At 40.5% G+C, this 9,186-nt stretch overlaps 2 non-coding genes across 2 annotated transcripts; both read right to left on the bottom strand.

Moving 5' to 3' along the window:
- Positions 1-329: 329 nt before the first annotated feature.
- On the bottom strand, positions 330-401 carry TRNAP-UGG (transfer RNA proline (anticodon UGG)). Its single transcript has one exon. It is a non-coding gene; the product is annotated as a tRNA-Pro (tRNA).
- Positions 402-6,506: 6,105 nt separating this feature from the next.
- Positions 6,507-6,578, bottom strand: TRNAP-UGG (transfer RNA proline (anticodon UGG)). The gene has a single exon. It is a non-coding gene; the product is annotated as a tRNA-Pro (tRNA).
- Positions 6,579-9,186: the final 2,608 nt, after the last annotated feature.

The following is a 9,186-nucleotide window of genomic DNA, read 5'->3' as shown; positions in this document are numbered from 1 at the left end:
AAGCATGGTTTTTACCGTCACAGACGTAACCTCTATATAGTATGTATATAAAAACCTGCTCGGATGCGAATGGAACGTTCTGAGAAAATTTCAAAGCAATCGGTGAAGAACTTTCGGAGATTAGCGATTCTTAACAAATGAACATTTCCATTTTCATTTATATAGATTAGTTAATTACATTTTAAATTATATGCACCGTACTGGTTTGCTAATTAAAACTTTAAGTCTTATGATGTCTCCGATGTTTAATAGTGCGTTTCTTAATGTTGGTAAAATGTAAGCAATTAATTTTACAGTATAATTAACTTGCTCTGGAAGGAAAATATTGAGGGCCTGTCCGGGATTTGAACCCGGGACCTCCTGCACCCAAAGCAGGAATCATACCACGAGACCAACAGGCCGTGGATATTTGAGTTTAGTTACGTTATTTAAATCTCCTTTTTACAATGAAATATGCCCATTGAAAATTATCAGAGCCTGTTCGGGATTCGAACCCGGGTCAGAAGAATTTAGAGCAAGCAATGTTTTTCACGAACAAAGTATAATTTTCAGCATGTGATCAACCAACTGGTAAACATCGCACACTTCCTCATCGTTTGTAGTGAATCTGCCAGACCGTATCCTCAATTTCATTACCAGTTCCTTCACTGTTTTCCTTCTTCTGATGTGGCTGTGCAGCAATTTAGGTTGAGTATTTTCCATGCTTGCTATCTCATTTTCGTATTGTCCTTCTGCCTCTCTCCTCACCCTGACGTATTCATTTCTTGCACTCTGGTATCTTTCTCGGCTCTCAAGTGTCCTGTTATTTCTATTGTTTCTCCGCACCCTTGTATGTTGTTGCCTTACCAGCGTACATCTCTAATTAAACCATGGGATTCTCATCTGCGTTTCATTTTTTTCCTTTCAGACCGGGACAAACTTGTCTGCTGCCTCCTTAAACTTCTTCGTGATGTAGTCCATCATATCTTGGGCCGTCTTTCCACCTGAGCTTTCACAAGTTATATATGTTACGAATTTTCTTATCCCCTCGTAGTTTCCCTTTCGGAATACCAACCTTTTGTTTTCAGGTCCCTTCCTTGAGTATATTAACCATTCTTCGACCAAATACTCAAACGTGATTACACTGTGATTGCTTATTCCGACTGGGGCTTCGAAACCGATTTCCCTTAAGTCGGAGTCGTTCAGAGTGAAGACTAGGTCGAGTCTCGCACATTATCGTTTCCTCTCATCCAAGTGGGTCCTCTGAAATGCTGCCTTAAAAGGTTTTGTCGCCACCTCAAATAGTTTAGCTCACCATGTTTCTTCACCTCTGTGTGGTTCCTTGTTCTCCCAGTCTATCCATCCATGATTGATCTTCCCCATGATGAGCAGAAGGGATCGGTTTCTACAGACAGCAGTGACTGCCCTCTGAATTATAGTGTTAACTGCCATGATGTTTCTGTCATCCTCTTGCCTGGGTTTTCTGTCGTTTGGTGGAGGGTTATATATCACCGCTACTTCTACTCATAATGTTCCCATCGTCATGGTGCATGTAATGTACAGTACCCCTAGCAGCCTGGGATAACCATCTTCTTGAACCTCCATTCTTTTATCATCAAGGAGTGTGTGTGTGTGTCTGTAATTACCTAAGTGTAATTACCTAAGTGTAGTTACAGGATGGAGAGCTACGCTCGTGGTGTCCCGTCTTCCCAGCACTCTTTGTCATATAACGCTTTGAAACTACTGACGGTCTTGGCCTCCACCACCTTTTCCCCTAACTTGTTCCAACCGTCTACCACTCTGTTTGCGAAAGTGAATTTTCTTATGTTTCTTCGGCATCTGTGTTTAGCTAGTTTATATCTATGACCTCTTGTTCTTAACGTTCCAGGTCTCAAGAAATCTTCCCTATCGATTTTATCAATTCCTGTTACTATTTTATATGTAGTGATCATATCACCTCTTTTTCTTCTGTCTTCTAGTTTTGGCATATTTAATGCCTCTAACCTCTCCTCGTAGCTCTTGCCCTTCAGTTCTGGGAGCCACTTAGTAGCATATCTATGCACCTTTTCCAGTTTGTTGATGTGCTTCTTAAGATATGGGCACCACACAACTGCTGCATATTCTAGCTTTGGCCTAACAAAAGTCGTGAACAATTTCTTTAGTATATCGCCATCCATGTATTTAAAAGCAATTCTGAAGTTAGAAAGCGTGGCATAGGTTCCTCGCACAATATTCTTTATGTGGTCCTCAGGTGATAGTTTTCTATCTAGAACCACCCCTAGATCGCTTTCTTTATCAGAATTCTTTAAAGATTTCTCACATAATATATAGGTTGTGTGGGGTCTATGTTCTCCTATTCCACATTCCATAACATGGCATTTATTAACATTAAATTCCATTTGCCAAGTGGCGCTCCATGTACTTATTTTGTCCAGGTCTTCTTGAAGGGCATGGCAATCATCTAAGTTTCTTATCCTTCCTATTACCTTAGCATTATCAGCAAACATGTTCATATAATTCTGTATACCAACTGTTAGATCATTTATGTAGACAATAAACATCACTGGTGCAAGAACTGAACCCTGTGGTACTCCACTTGTGACATTTCTCCAGTCCGATACATTGCCTCTGATCACAGCCCTCATTTTTCTATCAGTCAGAAAATTTTTCATCCATGTTAGAAGCGTACCTGTCACTCCTCCAATATTTTCCAGTTTCCAGAACAGCCTCTTATGTGGAACTCTGTCGAAAGCCTTTTTTTGGTCCAGATAGATGCAGTCAACCCAACCATCTCTTTCCTGTAATATCTCTGTTGCTCGATCATAGAAACTGAGTAAATTCGATACACAGGATCTTCCAGATCGAAAACCATACTGTCTGTCTGATATTATATCATTTCTCTCCAGGTGTTCTACCCATTTAGTTTAATTATTTTTTCCAATATTTTGACTATTACACTTGTCAATGATACCGGTCTATAATTAAGGGGGTCTTCCCTGCTTCCACTTTTGTAGATTGGAACTATGTTAGCCTTTTTCCACACATCAGCTACAACTCCTGTATACAGGGATGCCTGAAAAATCAGTTGAAGAGGAATGCTGAGCTCAAGTGCACATTCTCTCAGAACCCATGGTGAAACTCCATCTAGACCAACTGCTTTGTTCTTATTTAGCTCCTTGAGCATTTTTTCCACTTCGTCTCTAGACACCTCTATGTGCTCTATGTTGTTCTCTGGAATTCTTATTGTATCTGGTTCCCTGAAGATTTCATTTTGTACAAACACACTTTGGAACTTTTCGTTTAATGTTTCACACATTTCCTTTTCATTTTCCGTGAATCTATTTCCCATTTTCAACCTCTGAATATTATCCTTTACCTGCAATTTGTTGTTTATGAATTTATAGAACAGACCTGGGTCTGTTTTGCATTTGTCTGCAATCCCTTTTTCAAAATTTCTTTCTGCCTCTCTCCTCATTGCCTTGTAGTTGTTTCTCGTATCTTTGTATCGCTGGTATGTTTGGGGGTTCGGCCTCTTCCTGTATTGATTCCATTTTTGTGTCTTTTGGTCTCTGGCCCTCTCGCACTTTCTGTTGAACCAATCCTGTTTCCTAGTTCTACATCTCTGTTTTGGTATAAATTTGTTTGTGCCTTTATCATATATTTCACAAAACCTGGCATACATCTCATTCACTTCCTTGCCTAGCAACAAGTCTGTCCAATTATACTCACTAAAAAATGTTCTAAGGTTGCCATAATGTCCTCTCCTAAAGTCAGGTTTTTCATTTGCATCGACCGTCATATTTTCTTCCAGATTATAACGCATTGCATACTTTATTCCCAAAAAGACATGGTCACTTTTACCCAAGGGAGGAAGGTACTGAATGTCAAATATTTCTTCCTCCTTCCTGGTAAATATCAAATCTAGCATGGAGGGGACGTCCCCTTCCCTCATCCTCGTAGCTTGTTTAACATGTTGATACAAGAATGTTTCCAGGATGAGGTCTACAAATTTACAGGTCCAGAAATCTTCTGTTTTAGCTTCACATGCTTCCCAGTCTATGGATTTCAAGTTGAAGTCTATGACTATCATCAGTTGTGAACTATCGTTATCCGCTCTCGCTATGATCTCTCTCATTATTGTTATAAGACCTTCTCGTTTACTATCTAGCTCCTCCTTTGACCATGTGCTGCTTAACGGTGGACTATATGCATTTTTGATCATTAGTTTATCATCCTCATGGCAGATCTCTAGTGCTATTATGTCAACTTCTTGTGGATTGGCAGTCATTATTTCGTTCACCTTTAGGTGTTCCTTCACCAGCACAGCAACGCCACCGCCTTTCCTGATTTTTCTGTCCCGTCTCCAAATTGAGTAGCCCCTTGGGAATATGACCTCATTTAAAATAGCATCTTCAAGTTTTGTCTCCGTGAGTGCAACAATGTCTGGTGTCTGCAGCTGTATTATATCACTTAACTCCAGTATCTTTGATCTTACTCCATCTATGTTGGTGTATGCAATCTTGAGGAACTTGTTCCCCCTCTTCTTATTTTCACTCCCCCCTTTCTCTAATGATTTTGTTGGTTTGCCTTTATGTACCACTTTACTGGTCTGCCTACCCCTATCACTTTGTAGAAAAAAGAATTGATTTCTTCTTCATTCCTGCTCTCATTTAAACGTTTTGCCTCGGCGAGGTTCAGTTTCAGCTTCTCTCAATCTTCTTTTGAAAGATCTCGTCTTAACGACCACACTTTCCCATCCTCATCACTTTGTAATTTTCTAGCATTCCTTAATACTTCTTCCATTTGTTTGGTACCATTTAGGGTGATCCTCAAAGGTGGTGTGTGTGTGTGTGTGTGTGTGTGTGTGTGTGTGTGTATTTGTGTGTGTGTGTGTGTGTACTCACCTAGTTGTGCTTGCAGGGATTGTGCTTGCAGGGATTGTGCTTGCAGGGATTGAGCTCTGCCTCTTTGATCCCACCTCGCAACCATCAATCAACTGATGTACATATTCCTCAGCCTTCAGGGCTCTATCACATCTACATATAAATATATTTACATGAGTACTCACCTAATTGTGCTTGTGGGGGTTGAGCTCTGACTCCTTGGTCCTGCCTCTCAACTGTAAATCAACCGATGTACAGATTCCTGAGTCTACTGGGCTCTATCATATCTGCATTAGAAACTGTGAATGGAGTCAGCCTCCACCACATCACTGCCTAATGCATTCCCTCTGTTAACTACTCCGATTCTGAAAATTATCTTTCTAACATCCATGTGGCTCATTTGGGTACTCAGTTTCCACCTGTGTCAGAAATTAAGGAACATAAAGTGATCTGATGTTCTCATCACTAAAATATAAGAAAAACAGTGAAAAAATTAAATGAAAATATGAAAAATTATATATACTATACTCACGAAATGAACGGTATGGTAAACATCACAGCTCAATTCCAAAGCAATTCACTCAAAGTAATTAAATCAAAATGAAAATAAATAAAAATCTATGAAAATTCAATTTAAATGCAATCAGAAACATTGAAATGGAATTGTAACATATTTTGCATAACATGTGTGTTGTTCTTACATGCAACGCATGGCGCTGTTTTTCAAGAAAAACATAGTTTTACCTGTCACAGGTGTAGCTTCCATACTTATTCCTACAGAATGAATGGTATGGTAAACTACACAGCACAATTTCAACACACTGTCACACAAAATAATTCAATAAAAAATAAAATAAATCGAAATCTATGAAAATATAATTTATCAATGCTATCGGAAACATTTAAACGGAATTTGTGACATATTTAGTATAGCGTGCATGTTGTTATTATATGCAACAGATGGTGCTGTTTCTCAAAAAAATGCACGTTTTTACCTGTCAAACGGATGGCATCTATATAGTAGATATATAAAAAGACGCACCTATTCGAGTGTAACGTTGTGTCAAAATTCCAATGCAATCGGTGAAGCACTTTCGAAGATTACAGCGTGTGTTGCTCCTACCTCAAACAGATGGCACTGTTTAAAAAAAAAACATGTTTTTTCCTTTCACAGGTGAGGCATGTATATAGTAGATGTACAAAAAGACGCGCCTATTCGAATGCAACGTGGTGTCAAAATTTCAAAGCAATTAGTAAAGAGATTTTGAAGATTTCCTTCACATGAAAACACATGAAAAATACAGTTTTTTTCAGAAAAAGCATGGTTTTTACCGTCACAAACGTAACATCTATATAGTATGTATATAAAAACCTGCTCGGATGCGAATGGAACGTTGTGTGAAAATTTCAAAGCAATCGGTGAAGAACTTTCGGAGATTAGCGATTCTTAACAAACGAACATTTCCATTTTCATTAATATAGATTAGTTAATTACATTTTAAATTATATGCATCATACTGGTTTGCTAATTAAAAATTAAGCCTTATGATGTCTCCTATGTTTAATAGTGCGTTTCTTAATGTTGGCAAAATGTAAGCAATTAAATTTACAGTATAATTAACTTGCTCGAAAGGAAAATATTGAGGGCCTGTCCGGGAGTTGAACCCGGGACCTCCTGCACCCAAAGCAGGAATCATACCACTAGACCAACAGGCCGTGGATATTTGAGTTTAGTTACGTTATTTAAATATCCTTTTTACAATGAAATATGCCTATTGAAAATTATCAGAGCCTTTGTTCGGGATTCGAACCCGGGTCACAAGAATTTAGAGCAAGCAATGTTTTTCTTGAACATAGTATAATTTTCAGCATGTGATCAACCAACTGGTAAACATCGCACACTTCCTCATCGTTTGTAGTGAATCTGCCAGACCGTATCCTCAATTTCATTACCAGTTCCTTAACTGTTTTCCTTCTTCTGATGTGGCTGTGCAGCAATTTAGGTTGAGTATTTTCCATACTTGCTATCTCATTTTCGTATTGTCCTTCTGCCTCTCTCCTCACCCTGACGTATTCATTTCTTGCACTCTGGTATCTTTCTCGGCTCTCAAGTGTCCTGTTATTTCTATTGTTTCTCCGCACCCTTGTATTTTGTTGCCCTCCTAGCTTACTTCTCTAATTAAACCATGGGATTCTCATCTGCGTTTCATTTTTTTCCTTTCAGACCGGGTCAAACTTGTCTGCTGCCGCCTTAAACTTCTTCGTGATGTAGTCCATCATATCTTGGGCCGTCTTTCCCCTAAGCTTTCCCAAGTTATATATGTTACGAATTTTCTTATCTCCTCGTAGTTTCCCTTTCGGAATACCAGCCTTTTGTTTTCAGGTCCCTTCCTTGAGTATATTAACCATTCTTCGACCAAATACTCAAACGTGATTACACTGTGATTGCTTATTCCGACTGGGTCCTCGAAACCGATTTCCCTTAAGTCGGAGTCGTTCAGAGTGAAGACTAGGTCGAGTCTCGCACATCATCGTTTCCTCTCATCCTAGTGGGTCCCCTGACATGCTGCCTTAAAAGGTTTTGTCGCCACCTCAAATAGTTTAGCTCATCATGTTTCCTCACCTCCGTGTGGTTCCTTGTTCTCCCAGTCTATCCTTCCATGATTGATATTCCCCATGATGAGCATAAGGGATCGGTTTCTACAGGCAGCAGTGGCTGCCCTCTGAATTATAGTGTTAACTGCCATGATGTTTCTGTCATCCTCTTGCCTGGGTTTTCTGTCGTTTGGTGGAGGGTTTTATATCACCGCTACTTCTACTCATAATGTTCCCATCGTCATGGTGCATGTAATGTACAGTACCCCTAACAGCCTGGGATAACCATCTCCTTGAACCTCCATTCCTTTATCATCAAGGAGTGTGTGTGTGTGTGTGTGTGTGTGTGTGTGTGTGTGTGTGTGTGTGTACTCACCTAGTTGTGCTTGCGGGGGTTGAGCTCTGGCTCTTTGGTCCCGCCTCTCAACTGTCAATCAACTGTTTACTAACTACACTAACTAATTTTTTTTTCCACACCACACACACACACACACCCCAGGAAGCAGCCCGTGACAGCTGACTAACTCCCAGGTACCTATTTACTGCTAGGTAACAGGGGCATTCAGGGTGAAAGAAACTTTGCCCATTTGTTTCTGCCTCGTGCGGGAATCGAACCCGCGCCACAGAATTACGAATCCTGCGCGCTATCCACCAGGCTATGAGGCCCCTGTGTGTGTGTGTGTGTGTGTGTGTGTGTGTGTGTGTGTGTGTGTGTGTGTGTGTGTGTGTGTGTGTGTGTGTACTCACCTAGTTGTGTTTGCGGGGGTTGAGCTCTGGCTCTTTGGTCCCGCCTCTCAAGCGTCAATCAACAGGTGTACAGATTCCTGAGCCTATCGGGCTCTGTCATATCCACACTTGAAACTGTGTATGGAGTCAGCCTCCACCACATCACTTCCTAATGCATTCCATTTGTCAACCACTCTGACACTAAAAAAGTTCTTTCTAATATCTCTGTGGCTCATTTGGGCACTCAGTTTCCACCTGTGTCCCCTTGTGCGTGTTCCCCTTGTGTTAAATAGACTGTCTTTATCTACCCTATCAATCCCCTTCAGAATCTTGAATGTGGTGATCATGTCCCCCCTAACTCTTCTGTCTTCCAGCGAAGTGAGGTTTAATTCCCGTAGTCTCTCCTCGTAGCTCATACCTCTCAGCTCGGGTACTAGTCTGGTGGCAAACCTTTGAACCTTTTCCAGTTTAGTCTTATCCTTGACTAGATATGGACTCCATGCTGGGGCTGCATACTCCAGGATTGGCCTGACATATGTGGTATACAAAGTTCTGAATGATTCTTTATACAAGTTTCTGAATGCCGTTCGTATGTTGGCCATCCTGGCATATGCCGCTGATGTTATCCGCTTGATATGTGCTGCAGGAGACAGGTCTGGCGTGATATCAACCCCCAAGTCTTTTTCCTTCTCTGACTCCTGAAGAATTTCCTCTCCAAGATGATACCTTGTATCTGGCCTCCTGCTCCCTACACCTATCTTCATTACATTACATTTGGTTGGGTTAAACTCTAACAACCATTTGTTCGACCATTCCTTCAGCTTGTCTAGGTCTTCTTGAAGCCTCAAACAGTCCTCTTCTGTTTTAATCCTTCTCATAATTTTAGCATCGTCCGCAAACATTGAGAGAAATGAATCGATACCCTCCGGGAGATCATTTACATATATCAGAAACAAGATAGGACCGAGTACAGAGCCCTGTGTGTGTGTGTGTGTGAGTGTGT

Source organism: Procambarus clarkii, chromosome 1 (genome assembly GCF_040958095.1).
Source record: "Procambarus clarkii isolate CNS0578487 chromosome 1, FALCON_Pclarkii_2.0, whole genome shotgun sequence".
Classification (NCBI taxonomy): domain Eukaryota; kingdom Metazoa; phylum Arthropoda; class Malacostraca; order Decapoda; family Cambaridae; genus Procambarus; species Procambarus clarkii.
Note: the sequence above shows the minus strand (reverse complement) of the source record. Positions and strands in the feature narration are given on the sequence as shown.